Genomic DNA, 25,239 nt, shown 5'->3' with positions numbered 1-25,239 from the left:
TTCAAAAGCTCTTCCCAATGTAATGCTATGGGTTTTTTTTTTTTTTTTTTTTTTTTTTTTTTTTTTTTTTTTTTTTTTTTTACAAAACCCTGATTTCTCCAGTGTGCATAGACACATAGGATAACATTAGCAGCAGATTTAAAAACTCAAACCGCTCAGAAAAACTCCACTAGGGTGCACCAGGCCTAACACTGCAGGGTGGCCTGAGCATGCCCTTAGTGGCTGCAGCTCTTTAGCGCTTTGAGTACAACAGGAGAAAAGTGCTAGACAAATGTTCGGATTATTATTATTTTAGGAGCGATTGCTGTTCATCAATCAGCAAAGTGCTACGACCAGGGCTGTGGTGTCGGAGTCGGAGCATTTTTGGGTGCCTGGAGTCGGGGAAAAATGCACCGACTCCTAATGAATTTGTAACTGTAATTAAAATAGAAAATATGATAAAATGTTCTATTTCTCAGATAATAGTCATTAAAAATAATGTGTATATACAGTAATAGCTGTGTTCAGTCCACAAAAATGAAATAAACCAATCAAAATTAGTTACTTGTGCTGCTTCAATAAAGCAGTCCCCGTATTTTTAAAGTCAGATATACATATCTGATTGTGACTGTACAGTACCGGTATATATGATGTGTACACAGGAATCTGTTATATATACAAAATAACATCTATGCTGAGCCTGATGTGTAGCTGTGTCACTAATAGAGATGGTCAATGAGATGGAAATAATTCTGCATTGATGCTGGTTTATGCAAATGTATGCACCCTCTTTGCTCATGAAATCAGATCATTTGATATGATGTTAAAATTTGGTTTGGTGACTACAAATTAAAGAGTACCTGAGACGGATGAAAAGAAAATTGTTATACATACCTGGGGCTTCTTCCAACCCCCTTCAGGCTAATCAGTCCCTCGCTGTCCTCCACCACCTGGATCTTCTGCTATGAGTCCTGGTAATTCAGCCAGTCAGAGCAGTCTGGCTACGTGCCGCTTCCACAGCCAGGAGCATTTTGCACCTGCATAATAATGCTGCGCAGGTGTAGTACGCTCCCGGCGGCGGAGTGTGTGCATGCGCACTACACCAGACTGGCTCAAGTAGCTGGACACATAGCAGAAGATCGAGGTGGAGGAGGAGGACAGCGAGGGACTGATTAGCCTGAAGGGGGCTGGAGGAAGCCCCAGGTATGTATAAAACTAATTTCATCTGTCTCAGGTTTACTTTGTAACACAGTAGTACTATACTCTACATATGCACTCCCCACAGAGCTGCAGGGAATCCACTGAAAATGTTGTGCACATTGAACACAGAGGTGTTGTCTATCACCCATAAACTTTGTTCAGATTGTGCATGAAGAATGTGTAATAGAGGAAGAATCTCCTCATTCCCCTGCAGAGTACCTGCACATCATTCTTACATGTACCCACAGTTACATTGCCTAGGGCCTGATAGATGTTCTTTGTTCCGGTCTGTGCATTTTACAAGTACTCTTACCAAGGACTAGTTTTAGTCTAAAGGGAATAAATATAGTAGTCTACATATCCTTCTCACTTCAGTTGTCTTGTAAAATTCCTAAGCGTTGGCAGTTAAGAGACAAATTTCACGTTACATACTGTTAATCAACAAAATTGTAATATGCAAATTAGAGGAGTCGGAGTCGAGGAGTTGGTGGAATCCTAAACTGAGGAGTCGGAGTCGGTGGATTTTTGGTCCGACTCCACAGCCCTGGTTACGACAGTGGAATCCTATGAGGATGATTCCATTAGTGTTGTGATTTTATTTATATTTTGTTTCAAATTGTGAACGCCAGCGATTGCAGTTCCTAGTGGGTCCCAGCCCTAGGCATCAAATATGTTGCTGTGTGAGAACTGTGAAAACCCTGTGAAAATGTGTTTGGCCCATATTGAAGGGCTGCTAAAAGTATACAGCCTTGTGTTCATTACTGGACAATATTGGGCATTTTAAATGCAATATTGCACATTGTATTTTGCCAATGCCTTTAATGTTTGGTACACACGATACGTTTTTCACGCTAGATTCTCAGCTCAGTCGTTTTTTCTACTCGATTCTCCACTCTATTCTTTTTCAGCTCGTTTTTCTTATCCTTTTCCGTTCACTTCTATGAGATATCGAGTGGTAAAACGATCGAGAGGAATATCGGACATGATGGAATTTATCAATCGAACGCATCTGTCGGAGGAAAAACGTTACGTGTGTACCTGACATAAAATCTGGATTCCTGCATTAACTATGTCAACTTTTCTCAGAAGAGTTGTCCACAAAAGGTGTAAACACTACAGATAAGTGCCACATTTTGTAACACAATGCTGTTTATCACATTTCTTGGTGAACTAAAGTTCATGTCAATAGACATGACAGAGTATCTGATTTCTTACGTCTCTCCATAGTTAGAAAACGTAGATAAAGGTGCCCATACATTACTCTATTTGCACCATCGATATCTGACCAATTGTAGTTGATGTCGCAATGCAGCTGCCTGATTGTCATTTTGAATCGATTTCCGGCCAAATCCTTTTGAAACTCCCAGACTTACCAGGCGGACAACTCCCTCTCTACTCACAAGATGATAGCCTATAGAACTCTGATCTTTTATGCCCGCAAGCAAATCATACTTAAATGGAAACCACCACTATTGCCTCAACCGGAATGGATCTGATACGTACATAATACGTACGTACATAAAGAGCTCGTACTCCTAAAACAGGTATACCATCCTAAAGTGGGTATACCGTAGACAGAAGTGTCAAAAAATTGAGGTGTGGTCCTGCTGGATTTCCTTTTATAAGTTGAAGTTGGGTAATACGATAATAACCTGTGGGGAGGAGGACTGGGCACCCTTGGGGGAGATACGACCATGCCAGGACAGCGCCGGATGCTTGACCATCCAGATTTTAAGCAGCCCTTCCGCAGCTATGCTCTGGAGGATCTGGTGGTCGGACATTCTGCACTGAAGTTAGCCACAACTGTTTTTGTTGTCAATAATTGTAACAATGTAATGGTTTTCATGCATTGTTTTCATAAAAATAAAAAATATTCTTTCAAAAAATTAAATGTTTTCAAACGACCAAACCAACACGCTGGAAAAGTCTTGTTAGAAAGGGCTCAATCGTGTACTTGGCAATAGTGAAGTCACACTTCAAAACGACCAACGATCCCCTAGTCAGTTTGTTGCTGCATGGTAAAATATGTACCCAGTGACTGTGCCACATGACTCTGCTGCATTTATGTGATATTAGTACATGCAGCGGGGTCACAGCAATACAGGTGTCCCCATGGCCATGGAGAAAGATGTGAGGCATAGGAAGATGCTTGCTAGCGGACAGGTGAGCCTACAACACTCACCACGGTCTTGGGGGGGGGTGGGGGGGGAGGTACACAGTACATGCTGAAATCTACTGAAAATCTGAGACGGATGGCTGAACTGTGTGCTTGCCAGACAGTTCAGGCTACCAGTCATGAGCGTCTTTCAACTGCAATTTCAGCCGACAATCTAACTTTAGGACATGGTTACATATAATAAATGGGGGTGGGCTGTCAGCAATTCTCTGCTCCTCCTTTTGTTCTTTTTGTTTGTTTGTTAGTGTTTTGTTTTTTTTCCTGAAAATCGATCAATTTTGTGGCTCGGACAGAAAATCTAGATCGATCAGGATAGGAGCAACATCCCATAGCATTGCACTGGATCGAACAGTGCAACACTGTGGTTTGATACATTTTCAATAGATTTCATGCACTGTTAAATTTCCAGGCAGATCTACAGGGTTGAAGCGATTATTTCCAACAAGTCTGGTCAGCACCGATAGCTAATCGATAACCGGAATGATTTTCCAAACACTTCCGTGCAAAATCGATCGAGAGCTGATCAGACATGTCAGAAATAATCGCTTTGACACCGGAGGCTAAAATTAATTAAATAATTGTATCCATCTTCCTTCTCCTAAAATAGATATTCCACAGTTTTATTTTATGTTTAAATCTACTTTTAAAGTTTTTTTTTGTTCAATGACACATTCACTGAAGTGTGCCAGAGCTAAAATTTATGAACTATTAACCCTTTTTATCTTTCCTGCTCTGTTGCCATTTTCTGCTAGGGAAGTGTTTTACAGTTGGAATTTCTTATCAGTGAAGGTCACACTATTATCACTTCCTGTCTGAGTCATAACTGAGTCATCCACTTACATACTTGATATTTAACTCTTTTAGGTAGAGAGAAAAAAAAGGAACACAGCATAGTTATTTGTGTGCTAGGCTCTGTATATATCCATGTCTATCTCATCATGTCACATGTCACCTCGGGTATCCTTTAAAGCAGGGGTCCCCAAAATGGTTTGAGTCGAGGGCCGGGTCAACATACTTCAGACTGCTGGGGGGCCGGAGTATACATAAAATTATGTCTTTGCGGGCCAGACAGCGAAGCATACCCAGGTGACAACCTGCAGTCCAATTGGACAGCAGTGTCACCTGATGTGGAATATGATTGGAAACCTGCAAATTACTGCTTTCTGGCTTCCATGTGGATGGGTGGTGCCAGCACTGCTATTTTATTTGTGGACCACAATATTTAAAGATGTAGCTGACGCATCTATAAGTAATACATTTTGTGTGTGGGGGCCGGTAAAAGAGCCTCAGGGGTCCGCATTCGGCCCGTGGGCCTTAGTTTGAGGACCACTGCTTTAAAGGGAACCTGAACTGACAGGCAGTCCTGCTGATCCTTTGTCTCTAATATGTTTAGCCACAGCCCCTCAACAAGCATGCAGATCAGGGGCTCTGAGTAAAGTCAGACTGGATTAGCTGCATGCTTGTTTCAGGTGTGTGGTTCAGTCACTACTACAGCCAAAGAGCTCAGCAGGACTGCCAGGCAACTGGTATTGTTTAAAAGGAAACCTCCATATCCCTCTCTGTTTATGTTCCCTTTAACCCTCTGGGGGCTAATCCCGAGCTGAGCTCGGGGTAAGCCGCCACAGAGGATTTCTCAGGCCCTGGTGGGCCGATTTGCATAATTTTTTTTTTGTTGCACGCAGCTAGCACTTTGCTAGCTGCGTGTATATACCGATCGCCGCCGCTCCGCGCTGATTCGCCGCTACCCGCCGCTCCCCCCCCCCCAAGACCCCGTGCGCAGCCTGGCCAATCAGTGCCAGGCAGCGCTGAGGGGTGGATCGAGACTCACTCTGACGTCACGACGTCGTTGACGTCGATGACGTCATCCCGATCGTCGCCATGGCGACGGGGGAAGCCAAACAGGAAATCCCGTTCTGAATGGGATTTCCTGTTTGCTTTGATTGCCGGAGGCGATCGGAGTGGGTGGGGGGATGCCGCTGCACAGCGGCTATCATGTAGCGAGCCCTGGGCTCGCTACATGATTTAATAATAAAAAAAAATAAAAAATAGTGCTGCGCCACCTCCTGGGCGAAATAATTGAAACCCCCAGGAGGTTAAATGTGAAGCCGCTACTTTTTATTGGCATAACTTTGTCCAAACTTGAAATGTGCTTGAAATGTAATTTATTAAAGGTTAATGTTGCATGTTTTTCATTTCATCCTGCATTTTAGAAAAATGTTATAGAGCAACTGGGAAATTCTTTTATGCTGTTAAGATTACATGATTTAACTGTAGTTTCATGAAAACGCAGCCCAGGTGACTGAATATGTGGAAAGCACACCTGCTGCCTGGCAGAGACATCATTTTAACTTGCCCATTGGTCATTTCTATTTGTAAATTGCATTTTCTTTTCATTGAAATGGCTCCCCTGCTTTTACCTTGAAGGCGTTGAGCAGCTTCCTGGATTGCGGCTTGACATTTGTGCTGCTTTAATGAAATTATTCTAAAGTAACCGGAGGTGTGAGTATAGGACAAATGCTATTCAGATTGATTTAATACTGTCGAAGGAGAATCTAATATTCTGATTAGATTGCATTATTCCTGAGTTTCTGCCAGGGGTGAAATATTGTACATTCTGGAACACTGAGATCGTTAATGTATATAGGTCATCTGGCAACACATCAGTGTTCTCTTGAAAAGATACATTGTGGATTTTGTAATGTAAAACATAAGCTCTGTCGTTGCCTACATGTTATTTTTGTCACTGTTCCATTTGGACTGCTTGTTTCTGAATTTTTTTTGTGTGGTTTCAGTTGTAGTCGATAAAGCATCATTTGTTTTGTATATTAACCATGGCTGTCGCTAGCACAGAGGAAACCTTGCATTTAGCTACAGTTAGCTTTCCTCATGCCTTCTAGGATCAGTGCAGCTTTATGTGCTGGATGATTGGCTACTATATCTGTGGGATGTCCAGTTCTTTCCCCTTGTGGATATTTATTGAAAGCACAGTGAAGAAAAGTAAACGCTAATGCGTAATCCATCTGCCTAATAGTTTGCTTAAGATACCTATACATTTATAGATTGCAAAAATGGCAAAAAGATTGATCCTGCTCTGATTTGAGTTTGAACAGAGAGGGATCCATTCCTTATACACACCACACAGATTTTCAATACATTTCAGCATGATATCTATGCAAAAGCTGTCTTGCACTGCTCGATGCCACTGTGCTGACCACGATCCATGATTCTGCAGGAGACCAGGATGTTGACTACAGTATATACTCAGTTTATTACAACTCATGCCAGTTTGTACAGTAGTTGATGCCTTCTCTTTTCTTCCAGGGGAGGGAGCTTAATCCAAAATCTTGCTCAGTCGCCCACTGATTGCTAGTGCCACCCCTGCTAGGCTTACATACAGTAAGGCCTGGTGCACACCAAAACCCGCTAGCAGATCCGCAAAATGCTAGCAGATTTTGAAACGCTTTTTCTTATTTTTCTCTAGCGTTTCTCCTAGCATTTTGCGGTTTTGGGAAGCATTTTTGGTGTAGTAGATTTCATATATTGTTACAGTAAAGCTGTTACTGAACAGCTTCTGTAACACAAACGCCTGCAAAACCGCTCTGAACTGCCGTTTTTCAGAGCGGTTTGCGTTTTTCCTATACTTTACATTGGAGGCAGAAACGCCTCCGCAATCCAAAAAATGCCTCACCCGGGAGTATGCGTTTCAGCAAAACGCCTCCCGCTCTGGTGTGAACCACCCCATTGAGATACATTGACCAAGCGTATCCGCAACGCTGAAAAACCCGTTCGGTGTGCACCAGCCCGAAATGGCCCAGCCCTGAAAATTACCACAGTGTGCTGTTAGTGCCCAGGGTTGCCCTAAATAATTTGGGACTTTAGCAGTGCCCCTTTGACATGTACCGTACATCTTAGAGAGTAGAAAACTGTTTTGCAAGTGGTGTTATGTGGGCCGTGTGACACCAATCCCTAAAAATATTGTTGGTGCCAATTTACAATGATATTTTAATTTAATCACCTAGGTGCGTTAATGGGAATGCACGGAGACTACTGTTTACATTTTGTTAAAAACCTTCCATAGGTATACTATTTATTTATTTATTGCTCCTCCCTGTCCCCATCTGTGAAAATGTACTTCCAAGTGTCACTTGACTTGTGAACTTTGTCTGCTAAGGCTACTTGCAGACCAAGACTTTGCATTAGGTGCCACGTTAAGGTCGCATAACCGGTGCACCTAACGCATCGTATGGTCCTGCAAGAGAGGACGGTAGAGTGAGCCGCGTTAGGCGGCTCTATCCCTATAACGTCTCCCAGAGTGGCGCTGATTGGCCGGTGGGACCACGTGATGCGGAGCGAGACACTCCGCATCACGTGGTCCCGCCGGCCAATCAGCGGCCGCCAGTGCAGTGAATATTAAGTAGCCATGTGCGCAGCTACTGTAGCTGGCTCTCCCCGCCTCCTCTCCGCCCCCCACTGCGCATGTGCAAACAGTCTAACGCGGCTATAGCCGCTCTAACGCCGTAGCATGCTGCACTTTCCCGACAACGTGCAGCGTTACATGTAACGCAATGTGGGCTGTGTGAACAGCCCACTTGTGTTACATTGCTGTGCGTTGGGGGAGTGTTACAGGCGCACTAACGTGCGCCTGTAACGTCCCTGTGTGGAAGCAGCCTTAAGGTTGTTGCTGTATCTCATGCACTATATTACTTTATTGAAAAATTAGGTTATCCGTTAGCGTGGAAGTACATGCCAGTCAGACTCGGAACACTTAAACATTTGTACGCTTATTTTTGTAACAGTTGGATATTTTGTTCTAAGATAATAAGGCTTGCAAGGCTTGCATTACTAAGACAAAGCATTGCTTTGCAAGTGGAGCCACACATGTACAACAAGTTTCCGGGCCTTTTTCCACTACACAGCTAAATCGCAAATTGCTAGTGATTTTTAAATCGCTAGGGTTGCTACTTTCATAGAAATCATGAGAAGTATTTTCCACTATAGTGATTCGATTAACAAATCGCAATCGCTTTCTGGAGCGATTTTAAGAGGGATAATGTGATGCAAATAAAAAATCACAATCGCATAACAAAATTAATGAAAAATCGCAATAGCTGACGTTTGTGATTGTGATTGCTAGTGGAAAAGGGCCCTCCCTGAGTTGCACTATTAAAGGCAGTTCCTTGTATTTATATTTATTTTTTGAAGCTGTAACATTGTTTCGGTGTGAATAACTGCTGCATACCACAAGATGTACTGCTCCTAACCCAGAGACACGTGTACATTGTGCTGTACTGCGGAACTCCAGCCAAAATTGTTTCATTTCTAGATTTGGAGAGGAAGGTAAGCTTTTATGTCTGTTTGGCAGATTTCGCTGGCACTTATGCTGAGTACACACGATGCAATTGATCCCGTCCAATCAACTGGTAATCGGACAGGAAGCTGCATCGTGAGTACATGACTAAACTGCTCCTGATTGATAACGCAATCCATTTTCCCATGATAACTTCGGAAAATCGATCCAGTTATTGAACAGGATCAGATCTGACATTATGGAAGTAATCATCTGATATTTGTGGATTGGACAGGAAATAGCATTGTGTGTAACCAGCATTAGGTAATGTAGGGGATGGTTAATGAAATGCTAATAATTCCAAGTTGATGCAGACTTTATACAAATTTATGCTGCTCAGAAATGAACCAATCAAACGCAGCAGCTAATGCATTTAATTGGCCAATGTCCATCCATTTGTATAATGTTTGCAACATCTCTGCCAGCAGCACACCTGAGAGGCAGCCAGAAGAATATTCCCATTGATTTTACTATTGCCCATGCATACCAATGTGCTGCAATATGGTCCTCAACCAAACTAATCTCCTATAGGCTTTATTATATAAGCCCAACAATACCCAGTACTGAACAAGCCAGTCTGATGGCAATCACGATAACTGAATATAAACTGTATATAGGAGCAAAATGGCGGACAGAATGCTTTCATGGGCCAAATTTGATTGAAACTGCATACAACCAATTTTCTTTCTAAAGGTCCCCATTAACGGTACAATTTTTTCACCAAATGCGATCTTTGGATGCGATTTTTTTTTTTTTTTTTTTTTTTTTTTTTTTTTTTTTTTTATGATCAAATTGTATCGAAAATTTGCCATTTATAAAGGCAATCTATAAGGAACGATTCTTGTGTTGATTGCTGAATAGTATAAAATCGATCCGAAAGTTTGAAGAAAGAATCGTTCTGTAAATGTGAACAATTGATAATAGCTTTCTAATTAGTTACAATTGTTCAAATTACATCGAAAGATCGCATTTAGTGAAAAATTGTACAGTTAATGGGCACCTTTAGGTCGCATTCACAGTGGGACGTTATGGTCGCGCCTTATAAAGTCTTATAACGCAACTTACCGCACTGCAATGCTAATCCTATGGGCCGTTCACAGTGCAACGTTAAAGTCGCGTTAAAAAATGTTGCGTTGTGGTAACTCACTGCTTGCAGTATGGTACCTCTTAGCATAGACACGTTGCGACTTTAACGTTGCATTAAAACGCAACGTCCCACTGTAAATACAGCCTTACACTGGTTTCAACGGCGTGGGTAAATCAGGTGTGACCATGTTACACAAAGTAGGGAAAACAATGAATGCTAGACTATTTTGCAGAATTCCATAACTACAATAGAAACCATGATTCAAATTTACCAAAACTGGTGCAAACGAGCAAAACACAGCAGTCAGTCAAACTTTGTTCATGGCATTTGCTCCATTTTTGCCCCATTTTTCTTCCAGTGGGGTTCAGTCAGAAACCTCTGATCTGCATGGTTGAACAGGGTCTATGGCTTAAAGTATTAGGCCTGGTTCACATTGGACGGACCAAAAACTGATCCGTGAAATTATCACAGCCTCCCTAAACTTGCGGTCCGTTCGTCAGAATGTGTTTAACGGATCTGTTATAATGGAACAATATGAACGGATCCTATTGATTAACATAGGATCCGTTCATTTCCGTTAGGATTCAGGTTGCTTCACACTACAAGAGCTTTTCTAAGCGCTTTGTGATTTTAACAGCTCCTGCTAATGTTATCCTATGTGCGTGTTCACACTGGAGCGATGTGATTGTGTAAAAATCCCCCATAGCATTGCATTACCAAGAGCTTTTAAAATCTCTAGTGCTTAAAAAGCTCTGAGGGCTGGAACCCACAGGAGCGCTTTTGGCAGCGTTTTGGCAGCACTGCGATACGCTAGAAGTTTGCCAAAACGCTGGGCTAATGTTAATGGATGGGGCAACTTCCACAGGAGCGTTTGCGTTTCCCAGAAACGCAAACGCAGGACCTGCAGCATTTTGGGAGCGTTAGCGCTTCAATGTAAAGTATTGAAACGCTAGCAGAAACGCTCAGCAAAACCTAAACTGAGCGGTTTTGCTAGCGTTTTGCGGTTCAGCACACTGTAACAAAATTAAAAATAATTCACAGGACCAATCAGGATAAAAACGCAAAACGCTACGCACCCGCTGGGCAAAAAAATACAATGTTGCAAAACACTACCAAAAACGCGCATGAATCCGCTTGCAAACCGCTCAGACAAAACGCTAGCGGTTGCGTTTTGCGTTTGCTGATTTCAGTGGGTTCCAGGCCTTATAGTGTGAATCAGCCCTTAGAGGCAGAGGATCAGCAGGACAGCTAGACAATTTGCATTTTTTTTAAATGACAGCCTCTATATCCCTCTTAAGGGCTCGTTTCCACTATTGCCTGGATTCCACCGCTGAAGAAATCGCATGCGGATCCGATTCCCCATGCGTTTTTTGCCGCGAATTCGCATAGGTGAGGGTATATGCGATTTTAACCATGTCACTGCCTGTGTGAATTTACATTGGTACCTATGCGAATTCGCGGCAAAAAAACGCATGGGGAAACCGCATGCGATTTTCCTATTACATACATTGCATGCGATTCGCATGCATTCCACTCACAGGCGAATTCTGAGGCTCTTTTGTGCGTTTTTTCACCGCTAAAAAAAATGCACCTCAACAACGCTACAGTGGAAACAGGCCCATCCACTTGCATTACATGTGCGAATCCGCATGTGTTGGACGCATGCGGAGTCGCGATAGTGGAAACGAGCCCTAAGTCGAGTACACGCCTTTCACGGATGTTGCCCCTTAGGAGACATTGGTGAGTTGGGCTGCACACAGGTGTGTCATCTATGTAGTTGACGACTAGCTGTGTTGCTATGCAGGGAAGTGTGGGGGGGGGGGGTGGCAGGCAGAGGGCCAACTACTGGTGCCCGCATGTGTAACGTCACAATGGAATCGGCGGGGTGTTGCTAGGGTGAAGTAGAATCACAGGGCGAATCGCTTGCGGGTCGGTGGTCCAGGCCAGGCGTATACGAACTCCTAATTATCGTCTGAGGCGGTTGTTATCAGCCATGTCAGTTGTGTGTACGGGTCAGCTGTCCTTTAAGCCTGTGTAGTTAGCGAGGTAGTTCTGCTTACAGCAGTTGTTTAATGGATTTTCTGTGAAAAGGTAATGCTTATACACGTGGCTAATCAGAATGATTGCCTTCTGAATTTTCCTAGATCTCAATTGGGTTCAAATAGTAAATGGGACTGATGTCACATGTCATAGCAGTGCTTTCTTTTCCACCTGCTGGTATTCTGTGAATCCTGTAATGCTGGACATGTCCAAGTACCTGTTGTGTGTGTTTTTTTTTCCCGGTTTTAGAAATGCCTCTGTGCTTGGGGAACCTAAACTGAGAAGGATATGGATTTATCCTTTTAAAATAATACCAGTTGCCTGACTCTCCTGCTGATCCTGTGTCTCTAAAGGTGCGTACACACATGCGACTATAGTCGTTTGTAACGATCGTTCCCCGATCTTTACCAACGACGATCGTTACAAAAAACGAACCAACGACTATTAAGGCAAACGACGAACGAGGCAAATCGCTACAAAACAAAGTTCTGTCTTGGCGGATTTTTACCACCGACGATCGTTAGCAAAAGTGGCACATCGTTGGAAACGATCGTTCGTACCAGGCTGGACATGCGCATTTCACTTTTTCTCCAAGGAACTTTACAATTTTATGCGCAGGCGCATTAGGTGCTTTTACGTGGTGTAACGTTCGTTCTAACGATGTGATCGTTACATACTTTTTACAACTAACTTTACTTCGGTCGTTCTTTCGTCAATTAAAAGATCGTTCGTCGTTGACAACGAACGATCGTTGTCGCATGTGTGTACGTAGCATAATACTTTTAGCTACAGCCCCTGAACAAGCATGCAGATCAGGTGCTCTGACTGAAGTCAGACTGGATTAGCTGCATGCTTGTTTCAGGTGTGTGATTCAGTCTCTACTGCAGCCAAAGAGATCTGCAGGACTGACAAGCAACTGGTATTGTTAAAAGGAAACATCCATATCCCTCTCACATGGGGCATTTTTCCACTGCACAGCTGAATTACAAAATCACAAATCGCTAGTGAGTTTTAAATCGCTAGGGTTGCTACTTTATCATAGGAATTGTGAGAAGTATTTTCCACAATAGTGATTTGATTTGCAAATCGCAATCACTTTCTGGAGCAATTTTTTAAGAAGGATAATGCAATGCAAATAAAAAATTTCAATCGCTGGCGTTTGTGATTGCGATTACTAGTGGAAAAGGGCCCTTGAAATCCACAAAAAGGGGCTAGGAGACGTGCCTCTGTACCGTGAAATCTTATCGATATATCTATTAGTTCACCATATGGTTTGTTTGCAAAAACTTTCTATGGTGCTAGATGAAGATGAAGTAACAAGACTACATTCCTTTGTGCATGCATCTACTAACAGACTTGTTTAATCCCATAACAAGCTTAAAATATTTTTGCTATCTGAAAATAGCATGTGAAGAGGGACAATTTATTGAATGCAGAGGGTTTGTATAGCGTTACCTGGTAGACTGACTTATTAAAGGTCTGGCTGTGCTGGAACAGGAAGTCCAGGTCCTGCTTGAGACGTTTGTGTACTGTATACAGCATGAACAGACAGAGGTCTATTGTCAGAAAATACTTGTTCTGCCTGCGTGACTTCCTTCTGTTTATTACAGAGTCTTATATTTACCACCTTCAGCCTTTCATTGCAAGCCTAGATCGCAATAAAACTGCTTGTGTTTAACTACTTAGTAGCATTATTGAGTGGCATTACAGATAAATTCAGTCAATGTTTCTGTTTTTGTGAAAATTCTCCAAATTGCAAAATGATTGTGATTACTGAGTTTGTTTTTTGTTTTTGTGTTTTGCTTATAGGAAATAATTTTCATAGTCAAGTGCTGGTACACACCATGTCATTGTCCATCAGATCGGTGGGTTGAAACGATTATTTCTGACCGGTCCAATCAGGTTTTCGAGATAGATTTTCCCCCTAGCGAAAAATAATTCGGAAAAATAATCAGAAACCTGATGAAACCTGTAGGAAATTGTTTAGACCTGTCAATCTTCTGAGACATTGCATGGTATGTACTAGGCATTAGCCTCTTGCAGCCAGTCAAGAAGATTTTGTTTCCAAACAGGCAGTCATTGGTGAAACTTAGGCTATGTTCAACTTACCACAATTCTTCAAATCCTTAACTTTATTTCCCTAAGTCTGCGAACCCTGAGTATGCCGATACACATCCAATTTTTTGATTTGCCAATGATTGTCCAATTTTACCACCTTCATGTAGTATGAAAGCTTACTTACAGAATCTGTTCATTTCACTTAAAACCTGCTAGCCATCATACTACATCTAACTGGTTAAATTTAGGGCTGGTTCTAGACTTTTTTTTCTTTTTTCTGCCCCAATTTGGAATGATCGCACAGCACCTGACAATTTACTTCATTTAATATAGTCAGTCAGCAAGGGAGCCTATGCAGTTACTTGAGACATGACATGCTGCAGCTCAACACAATAACACGCTGGCTGGCTGCGAGTTTGTGACAAACAAACTGCTCACCCTCAGCCAGTCAGCCGTCCTCCATTCCTCCTCAGTCAGGACAGCAGTGATACCTCATCCCTTTTGCTGTGCAAGTCAAATGAAACACTGCTGCTCTCTTGCCTCCCCCTCCTCACTTAATGTCAGACTCCTCTCACAGCTCAACAAGCTGCTTTTCCCCAATGATGACCTCTTCACCTCGCTTGCTCTCATCTTGCTTCTCCTACTCTGACTGCATGCTGTAAGTGTAAACACACAGTACAAACATGCTGCCCATGTAATCTCTGAGCCTAATGCAAATGTTTCACCTTGCTTCATGAGAGAACCAGCTCTGGTTAAATTGGCCAATCAGAATTGGATGTGTGCACCAGGCTTTATGCTGGGTACACACGATGCACTTTCCCGCTCGATCGGCGGGCGATCGGATGGGAAGTTGCATCTTGTGTACATGTCCATAGTGCACCCGATCGATAAAAAGATTGATTTTCCAATGATAAGTCCACAAAATCGATTACTTTATCGTTGGGGAGCCAATCGGACATGTTGGAAATAATCACCCAATTTCCGTGAATCAGGCTGAAAATTGCATTGTGTGCATTAGACATTAGGCTGTGCTTGCACAGACTGCATACAGAGGTGGGTTATAGAGGCTGAGCAGGCAGCAGTCGGGCACCAGATGAGACACCTTGCAGATTTGCATTGAGCAGACAGTTGGTTATTACCAGTTCTGCTGTGTGTACAGGAACTGAATGACAGTTGATACCTGGCTCTTGAGTGGCTGAACTATGTGGGGTATTTTTTTTTTTTTTTAATTTTTTTTTTTTAATGGAGCCTAACAAAAAAGGTACCCTAAAGCTAAATTTCCATGGTACTCAGTCACAAGGCTTTATAGGCATTTCTTCCACGCCTGTGAAATACTCTGTGGATGCTTTACATCCACAATTATGGGTCACTCGGCACAACCTTTTCTTACCCCTTTGTGTTTTCACTGCAGCTATGCCAAGCGATCCTAATACATACATGCATTGCCTGCAAAGCCAACCTCACACCACCCAGTCATGGACTTTTTACACAGATTGGATGTGTGCATGCACCCTGATGCCGTGCATACACTGCTCATTTTATGCGCCGGATCGAGCCAGTGGCTCGATGCCGGCGCATCCCCGCTCATCCGCGCAGATCGATTGCCATTGTCCGCCGGCGGGAATCGAGCGGGCGGGGGTCGAGCGGTATGATCGGGCCAGCTGAATATTATCAGCTGGCCGGATCAGCTGGTCGATACACGGTACAGAAATGTACCGTGTATCCCCAGCATCAGAGGCAGAGGATCAGCAGGTCAGCCAGGCAATGTCCATTGTTTAAAAGGAAATAAATATGGCAGTTTCCATGTCCCTCTCGCTTCAGGTTTGCTTTTACATGTTTTATAGAAAATCAGTCAAGTGTATGATCATCTTTACATGAACATGTAAAGATGATCATACACTTGAATGATTTTCTGGTATTTTTAATGACTTTGAATCTGCCAGTAATCTGACTTCCACAGCAACATCAATAAGCATTCAGGAGATTTCAGTTTTTAAATCCGTAGCGTGATCTGATGTATGGGTAATTGGCAGAGAGGAGTAGCAGGGACTGACAACCATGTAGGATTTTTAGAGCATCAAGCTCTTGTAAAGGTGCCAATACATCTAGCAGTGTATGGGGAAATCAACCAACAGACAGATCTCTCTGATTGAATCTGATCAGAGAGATCAATTGGCTGCCCCATTTACTGCCGGCCGATTCCTGATCGAGTTTAGCATGAAATCTTTCATCCCTTGTGAAGCCTTTGCTGCCTGGCTGCTGTGCCTTAAAATGTTAATGTGCCCATGCATTCGATTCTCACCTGTCCCAGCTGCCATAACTGCCCAGCTGCTCCTGCTTCCCCATTCCCCCTGCCGCTTACAGCACATGGGGCGTGGGATGTCACACATGCCATGTACTATATGCGGCAGCCACTTGGGGCATGAATGGGGAAGCAGGAGCAGCTGGACACTTGCAGCAGCTGGAATAGGTGAGATTTGAATGCACAAGCACAGGAGGGAGGGGGTACATTAACATTTGGGGGCACAGCAGCTGAAGGTGTTACAATTATCACGTCATTACAGCCATGCACCCAATCGACCTGGTCAGTCTGCGTTTTTTACCTGCATGCTCGATTGATGCAATCAACCAATTTTTGGGCTGAAATTAGATAAATCTACTGGGCATCTTTTTTAAAACACCAATTTTCGGGCCACAAAAATCAATAGATGCATGGCCACCTTAAAGGAAACCTGAGATGACTTGCAAGAAACCATGCCATGGGACCACGCGCAGCCGTACTACGCATGCGTCGACTGGCTGAACTTACAAGAGTTCTTAAGGAGGATTCAAAATGCAGTGGACAGTGGTGAGGAAGCGATCAGGTCACAGGGGGCTGGAGGAAGAAGCAGGTATGTATGGATTTTTTATTGCAGGTCATCTCAGGTACACAGGTACAAGGAATTATCAGGCAAAAAATAACAAAATCTGCATTACCTGGGGCTTTCTCCAGCCCCTTGCAGCTGACTGTCCCACACTGACCTCTCCGCCGCCATCCTGGGCTCCCCACGCGGTGCAGAGGACGACCTCAAGGTCGTCCTTACTGCGCCTGCATGAAACGCCACTGTCAATCAAGGCCAAGTTGTCCATGGCGCAGAGGCAGTAGTTACATAGTTACATAGTTATTTTGGTTGAAAAAAGACATACGTCCATCGAATTCAACCAGTACAAAGTACAACTCCAGCCCGTCCCCCACATACCCCTGTTGATCCAGAGGAAGGCGAAAAAAACCCCACAAGGCATGGTCCAATTAGCCCCAAAAGGGAAAAATTCCTTCCTGACTCCAGATGGCAATCAGATAAAATCCCTGGATCAACATCATTAGGCATAACCTAGTAATTGTAGCCATGGATGTCTTTCAACGCAAGGAAAGCATCTAAGCCCCCTTTAAATGCAAGTATAGAGTTTGCCATAACGACTTCCTGTGGCAATGCATTCCACATCTTAATCACTCTTACTGTAAAGAACCCTTTCCTAAATAAATGGCTAAAACGTTTTTCCTCCATGCGCAGATCATGTCCTCTAGTCCTTTGAGAAGGTCTAGGGACAAAAAGCTCATCCGCCAAGCTATTATATTGCCCTCTGATGTATTTATACATGTTAATTAGATCTCCTCTAAGGCGTCTTTTCTCTAGACTAAATAAACCCAGTTTATCTAACCTTTCTTGGTAAGCGAGACCTTCCATCCCACGTATCAATTTTGTAGCTCGTCTCTGCACCTGCTCTAAAACTGCAATATCTTTTTTGTAATGTGGTGCCCAGAACTGAATTCCATATTCCAGATGTGGCCTTACTAGAGAGTTAAACAGGGGCAATATTATGCTAGCATCTCGAGTTTTTATTTCCCTTTTAATGCATCCCAAAATTTTGTTCGCTTTAGCTGCAGCGGCTTGGCATTGAGTACGATTATTTAACTTGTTGTCGATGAGTACTCCTAAGTCCTTCTCCAAGTTTGATGTCCCCAACTGTATCCCATTTATTTAGTATGGTGCTAGACCATTGGTACGACCAAAATGCATGACTTTACATTTGTCAACATTGAATTTCATCTGCCATGTATGTGCCCATATAGCCATCCTATCCAGATCCTGTTGCAATATGACACTATCTTCCTGAGAGTTGATGATTCTGCACAATTTTGTATCATCTGCAAAAATAGCAACATTGCTCACTACTGCATCTACTAGGTCATTAATAAATAAATTGAAGAGCACTGGACCCAGTACAGACCCCTGTGGGACCCCACTGCTAACAGTCTCCCATTTTGAGTACGATCCATTGACCACAACTCTTTGTTTTCTGTCCATTAGCCAGTTCCCTATCCATGCACACGAACTCTTCCCCAGTCCTTGCATCCTCAACTTTTGCACTAGACTTCTGTGGGGAACAGTGTCGAAGGCCTTTGCAAAGTCCAAGTATATCACATCTACAGCATTCCCAATATCCATATTAGCATTCACTACCTTATAAAAGCTGAGCATGTTAGTCAAACAGGACCTGTCTTTAGTAAACCCATGTTGATGTTGAGAAATAAGATTATTTTCTACTATGAAGTCATGTATAGTATCTCTTAGTAACCCCTCAAATAGTTTGCATACAACTGATGTTAAGCTTACAGGTCTATAATTTCCTGGATCAGATTTTTTGCCCTTCTTAAATAATGGGAAAACGTGGGCTGTACGCCAATCCACTGGGACTCTGCCAGTTGCAAGAGAGTCACAAAAGATAAGATAAAGGGGCTTAGCTATAACTGAACTTAATTCCCTTAGGACCCGAAGATGCATGCCATCCGGGCCAGGTGCCTTGTCTAGAAAGCATTTAATAACTCTGCCTTACCTTGGTCATCCACTATTGAGTTCCCACCCTCATCCTTTAGGAGTCCTATACTGTCAACCTTTCTTTTTTTAGAGTTGATGTACTTGTAAAACTTTTTTGGGTTAGATTTGATATCCCTAGCGATTTGATTTTCAGCTTCGATCTTTGCCAGCCTAATTTCTTTTTTACAATTTTTATTGCGCTACTTATAATTGCTTAGTGCAGCCTCGGTCCCCTCCTGTTTTAGGACCTTATAGGCATTCCTTTTCCTCTTCATTTTATCCCTAACCTTTCTATTCTTCCATAGAGGATTTTTTTTTATTCCTAGACATTTTGTTTCCATATGGGATATACATACTACAATATTGATTGAGAATAAGTTTAAAAGCTTGCCATTTCCATTCAGTGTCCTCCCCTTGTAGTACATTATCCCAGTTCACCAAACTTAGTGCCTGCCTAATGTGATTGAACTTTGCTTTTCTAAAATTCATAGTTTTAGTGGTCCCGCTGCCCCGTGGCCTATCAGTTACCAGATCAAACGTTATCATGTTGTGATCACTATTTCCCAAATGTTCTTGAACCTGCACATTTGATACATTATCTGGTCTATTAGAAATGATCAGATCCAGTAACGCATTCCCCCTAGTTGGTTCCGTTACCATTTGAGTCAAGTAATTGTCCGGTAGTGCTGCCAGAAATCTGCTGCTTTTACCAGAATGGGTAGCCTCAATACCCCAGTCAATGTCTGGAAAGTTGAAGTCGCCCATAATTATGACCTCATTTTTACTTGCAGCGTTTTCAATCTGCTGTAGTAATCGCAGTTCTGCAGCTTCATTAATAAGAGGTGGTCTGTAGCATACCCCATAAGTAGTTCTGTGCTTGCACAGTGCGCTGCAGACAACGTGGCCATGATTGACAGCGGCGCTTCACACAGGTCATCCTCAAGGTCATCCTCTGCACTGTGCGGGGAACCAGGGACCGTGGCGGCGAGTGGAGCGGTCGGCATGGGACAGTCGGGTGCAATGGGCTGGAGAAAGCCCCAGGTGAGTAACTGATTTTTTTTATTTTTTGCCTGACTATTCCTTTAAGGGTGTTGGTTTGACTTAAGGTGGGTACACACGTCAGATAAAAGTCTTTGGAAAATAAAAGATCACAGACCAATTTTACCCCCTTTCATGTAGTAGACGAGCCATACTCTACACAGTCTATTCTATAGAGCTGAACTTCCCATTAGCTAAAAATCTTTGCAAGATGCTGCACACAAAGATGCCCGTACACACGCAACAGATCAGTATCTGCAAAAGATCAATCCCTGCAAAAGATCCATTCCTGCAAAACGCATTCATATTCTATGATATCTGCAGATCCCATACACACCTTGTTTAATGGACATTAATCTGCAGATCAGACCATTATCTGCCGATTTGAAGATCCAACCTGGTGGATCTGATCTATAGATAATTGTCCGTTAAACAAGGTGTGTATGACAGCTGCAGATATCATAGACTATGAATGCGTTTTGCAGGAATGGATCTTTTGCAGGAACAGATCTTTTGCAGATACTGTTCTTTTGTGTCTGTACAGCATCTGTGTGTGCAGCATCTTGCAAAGATTTCTGTCTGATGGGGAGTTTAGCTCCATAGAATAGACTGTGTAGGTATGGCTCTCATACTACATGAAAGGGGTAAAATTGGTCTGTGATCTTTCATTTTCCAAAGACTTTTATCTGACGTGTGTATGAGCCATTAGGCTAAGTTTACCTGTTATAGTGTGTGTGCGTGCGTGTGAAAATTGCAGTGGAGACTGGACACAGATGTTAATTCAAAGCCTGCAAGTTAGAATAACACTATTAGTTGCAAAGCAGAAATGCGAACAGACCAGTAGATTTGTATGGGCAGTGAGATGACATGCAGAAAAAGGGCCAGTGCACACAAAAAAGCGCAAGCATTATCGCAAACGCTCAGTGCTTTTTGAAGTGATTTTTCTAGGCATGTGCCTAGCGACTTTCTAAGCATGCCTAGCATTTTTTGGAGCGTTTTGGTGTAGCTTTTTTTATGTTACAGACTTACAGTACAGCTGTAACTGAACAGCTTCTGTAACAAAAACGCTTGGAAAATAGGTCTGACTGAGCTCTTTTCAGAGTGATTTTCCACTTTCCTATACTTAACATTGAGGCTGAATCGCCTCAGAAATCAGCAAAAATGCTGCAGGACTTGCGTTTGGTGTGCTCTGTCCCATTCAAATACATTAACCAAGCGCTTTTCGAAATGCTCTTGGTGTGCACCAGCCCTTATTCTGCAATGTAACTGGTCATTGTGAACTATCCCTTATGCCTTGCCTCCGCCGGTGCGGTTATACCCGTGTTTTGGGCCACGCACAGTGATGCGATCCTCAGAGACATCAGAAAGTGCATAGACTGTACTTTCTGATATTTCCATTCATGTGTTGCAGTTCTGCAGTGAATTGGAACACCTTGGTTACCTAGATTTCTGTGCATTGGTGATTTTTTTCCTGATGCAGTTATGATCCTATTCATTTGTAAAGAATGAGATCACAGCCACATCGTGGAAAAATCAGTGTAGTGCAGTTCTGTCCGTCACAGTGGTCACCTGCATTGCCTGCAAGCACGCGTTCATGGAAACCAGGCCTAATCATTTTCCTCAAAAATAAGAGCAATAATTAATTAAATCACTATCTGGTGGTACAAGGTGGTAAAATTGCCGCCCGCTGCCCGATTTCCAAAACTGGAGTACTTTATCACTTGTAGATCGCCCCACCACTATCAGCCCAATATATAGATAGCTTTACCTGAACACTGTCTCTTCGCTTGGATGAATTTTGTCTGGGTCAGGAAAAACGACATTACATTTGTTGTTCCATTGGAATGAATTTCTCAGTTTTATGTTATAAGGGATGGTCAATGAGATGCAGATAATTCAAAGTTGATGCAGGATTATGCCGATTTTCTATGCAAATTTAAGCATGAACCAATCAAATTTCACTGAGGTAAAATTTGATTGGTTTGTTTTCAAGCTGCATATATTTAAATTTGCATTATCCTGCATCAACTGGGATTTGTTTGCATCTTATTAACCATACCTAGTGAAATGTCACAACTATTCACAAATTGCAAGCAAAGAGATATGGTCTAAATTTGTTCTTTCTCACTTTGTAGTCATCCAAGGATTTCACTTCAGTGCTGCTGGTTATAATTGGAACTTACTTGCATGTTAAGAAGTATGTTTAGTATATAATTATGCTCAGAATATTGTTTTTTAAAAGAATTCAGTTTACAGGTAAAGCTTGCTTTTGTTTGAATTGATCTACTGAACCTGTAACAAATATACAAGTTTTTTTGAGGAATTTAACTTTTTAACAATTGTGCTGTATACTGTATTTGGGGCAGGTTTTCTTTTTTCTTTTATATATTTTTGGAGTCCTTTTAAAGCCGATCCAAGATGAAAAACTAACTATAACAAGTAACTTGTCTATATATCTTATCTAAGTTTAGATAGTTAACACAGCATATCTAGCTGCAAACAGCTTCAAACGTTTTCCTGTGATACAATGAGGGCAGCCATGTTCTGTTTGTCACATTGTCACAGGCTGAGGGCTAGAGATGCCATCAGCTTGCCTGTGTGTAAATTCAGTCCCCTCTCCTCCTCCCTCCTCCCCCCACCTCTGAAATCGATGGCTAGTAACCTCTTCCTCCTCCTCCTGCCCAGACTGAGCTACCATATGCCCTTGCTACGGTGCCAAGGCCCAAAAGGAGCTGTGGGCAAGGCTTGTTTAGTTTATAGGGAATTAAGAGTATTAAAACAAAACAAAAAAAGTATTTGGCTTGAGGAATGCCCTATAAACTATATGAAAGAAACAGTTATGCAATGAGTAAAAGTTTCTCAGATCCACTTTAATAACCTCAGTGGGATATAGTGCTCTAGTTTGTAGGCTCATAAGGGCACAGTGTTCCACATAGTTTCTCATCCCTGCTGTGCTTATTCTATCAAACATGTCCCTGTATACTGTATCTGGATGCTATCATTCATGTATTAACTATGTATATGTGTTTTACTTGTGTAGCTGAATGTTGTGACTGTACTGTGTGTTTTGTTGTCTGTGCTGTACTCTGTAGCGTCATGGAAGATGATTGAATTTATCTTGTGAATAAGAAAATGCTATAAAATGAATAGGTTAATTATTTATTGCTGTAATTGGACATGGGGTGAGTGGGTGATTTTCATAATGTTGTAATTTATACACATCAATTCTGCATTTCAGGCCGTTCCCCTCTCATTTTGTTCCAGTCCGTTCTGGTGATAATTAAACCAGAAGTAAACCTTAGCTGATGTGAAATGGATTTGTTTCATCTGTGTACCTATTGTGTCCTGTGAGCTAGGAAAGGGAAACCAAATACAAATGAAGAAATGTAAACTGGAAAAATACACAGAGCTCTTCTTTCTTTACACAGCAGTTGTACCGAGCTGGCATTGGGCTGCATAATCTCCAGTTGAATCCTTGCTGGAGTGCTCTCAGCTGGTTCAGTCTCCTCTGCTGCAGGCACGTATATACACACACACAGGACTTGTTTAGTCAACATTCCTGGAGAGGAGTGGTAGCTAGATGATGTGTTTGTGGCATTGCTTATGCAGCAGCGTATGCTTCACATATTTCCTCTTACACACTCATACTATTGAATATTGCTATCAGAGGAGCTTTTCCTGTAGTAGTTCATGAGGGAAATATTGGAGGGCATACATTGTGTCCAGGGCTGTGGAGTCGGTACAAAAATCATCCTACTCAGACTCCTCATTTTATGAAACCTCCGACTCCAGGTACCCAAAATGGCTCAGACCCCTCAACTCCGACTCCTTAGTCTATTACTTGCCAGGGCTGTAGATTGTGTACAAAAGTCATCTGACTTACAACTCTGACGACTCAGTTTATGAAACCACCGACTCCCACTTCGACTTCAGGTACCCAAAATTGCTCCGACTCCTTGACTCCAATCTCCACAGCCCTGATTGGGTCAATGCTTGTTAATATTACCACAAGAGATTCCAACGCCTGAGGATCAATGATAGTAATGAAACAAATGACCTGCTGTGTTCCTCAGCCGAATTGTTCTGAATAGCAGAACAGACCAGAAAGGCTGAGGACCACCTGTATCTGCTGCTTACCCTGTTTATATCATTTCTTAAATGTCTACTATAATTGGAGTAAAGGTGGCCACTAATGGTACAATTTGCCAAACGATTGTTTATGAAGGATTCTTCGTATGAACGATAGAAAATTATAGTTTGGAACCACTAATGGACAAAAATCTCCTAACCAATCCAATCAGATTGAAGGGATCGATCTGAAAATGAGATCTATTTCATTAATCTGATTGGATTGGTGGATTTTTGTCCATTAGTGGTCCCAACCTATAATTTCCAATTGTTCATGGGAAGAATCATTCATAAACAATCGTTTGGCAAATTGTACCATTAGTGGTCATCTTAACAAAAATTGAAGTGGTTATATTGGCGGTGCAACCAGTTTCTCCCATATTTAGCCTGGATTCACACTACTGTCAGCAATCGCTGGGAGCTGTGTCATTGTTGCTGTGCATTGGACCCTGATGTTTTGTGCGTTTTGCAAAGTCATTTTCCATAAGGAGATTACCATAACATGCCCATGACACAACCCATTCTTTTCAAGAATCCTAGTGGTAAAACCTAGTAGTTTAAAAATTCCTGGTTAACGACGTACAATTGTAATAAAAAATGCTTGCGTTTTTTTGGGTTTTTTTTTTTTGCAGGGGGGGGTCAATATCCTCCATTTTTGAACTGTTACATTTTTTAATATATTTAATAAATATTATTGGTGCCTCCAGTTCTCCATTTCTAGTGTTGGTTTTTTGCCCACTTCTTCCCCTGAAGCATAGCAGTCACTAGTACCAGAGTGTGGAAGGGTTCATGATCCACATCTGCCTTGTTCCTGGTCTTTCAGACAGTCCAACATTGTGCATATTCACTTTGTCTGATTTGATTGCTTTTACTGTGTCTGACATACTACACCTTGTTTTTTTTCCCCCAAATCTGAGAACACTCTATCGGGATGTTTTATGAGCAAAATAAAATCAATTGGGCCATTGATCGGAAATAGTTTGATCAGTGTAATATCTACGCTTTAAGCAGTGGCAACATCAATTGCCTCCTGGAGCTGCCGCTACATGACAAGGTGTAATTTTAGAATTTAAAACTATCTCCAAGATCACTACAAGTAGAACACGTAATTTTCTACTATCTTAATTTTGCAAATATGCAAATGTTTCCTTTTAAATCAGTAATTTTTGTAACAAACTTGATATCCTTTCTGCTTACATCCTTGGGGTGATGTCACGACTGATGTAATACAGAGTCGTCATAAAATGAAGTGATGGAATCTTTTCCATAAGGATACAACCGAGGTTAAAATCTGCAAGAGGATTTAAACTTTCCTCATTCTATGAAAGTA

At 42.2% G+C, this 25,239-nt stretch overlaps 1 protein-coding gene across 2 annotated transcripts in view; it reads left to right on the top strand.

Annotated features, from left to right (window-relative positions):
* DMXL1 (Dmx like 1) overlaps nucleotides 1–25,239 on the top strand; it is a 214,922-nt gene that overhangs the window by 30,236 nt on the left and 159,447 nt on the right. The gene's annotated exons all lie outside the window — the stretch shown is intronic.

This window comes from Hyperolius riggenbachi, chromosome 1, assembly GCF_040937935.1.
Source record: "Hyperolius riggenbachi isolate aHypRig1 chromosome 1, aHypRig1.pri, whole genome shotgun sequence".
Taxonomy (NCBI): Eukaryota; Metazoa; Chordata; class Amphibia; order Anura; family Hyperoliidae; genus Hyperolius; species Hyperolius riggenbachi.
The sequence above is the reverse complement of the archived record's forward strand: the minus strand, read 5'-3'. Positions and strand labels throughout refer to the sequence as shown.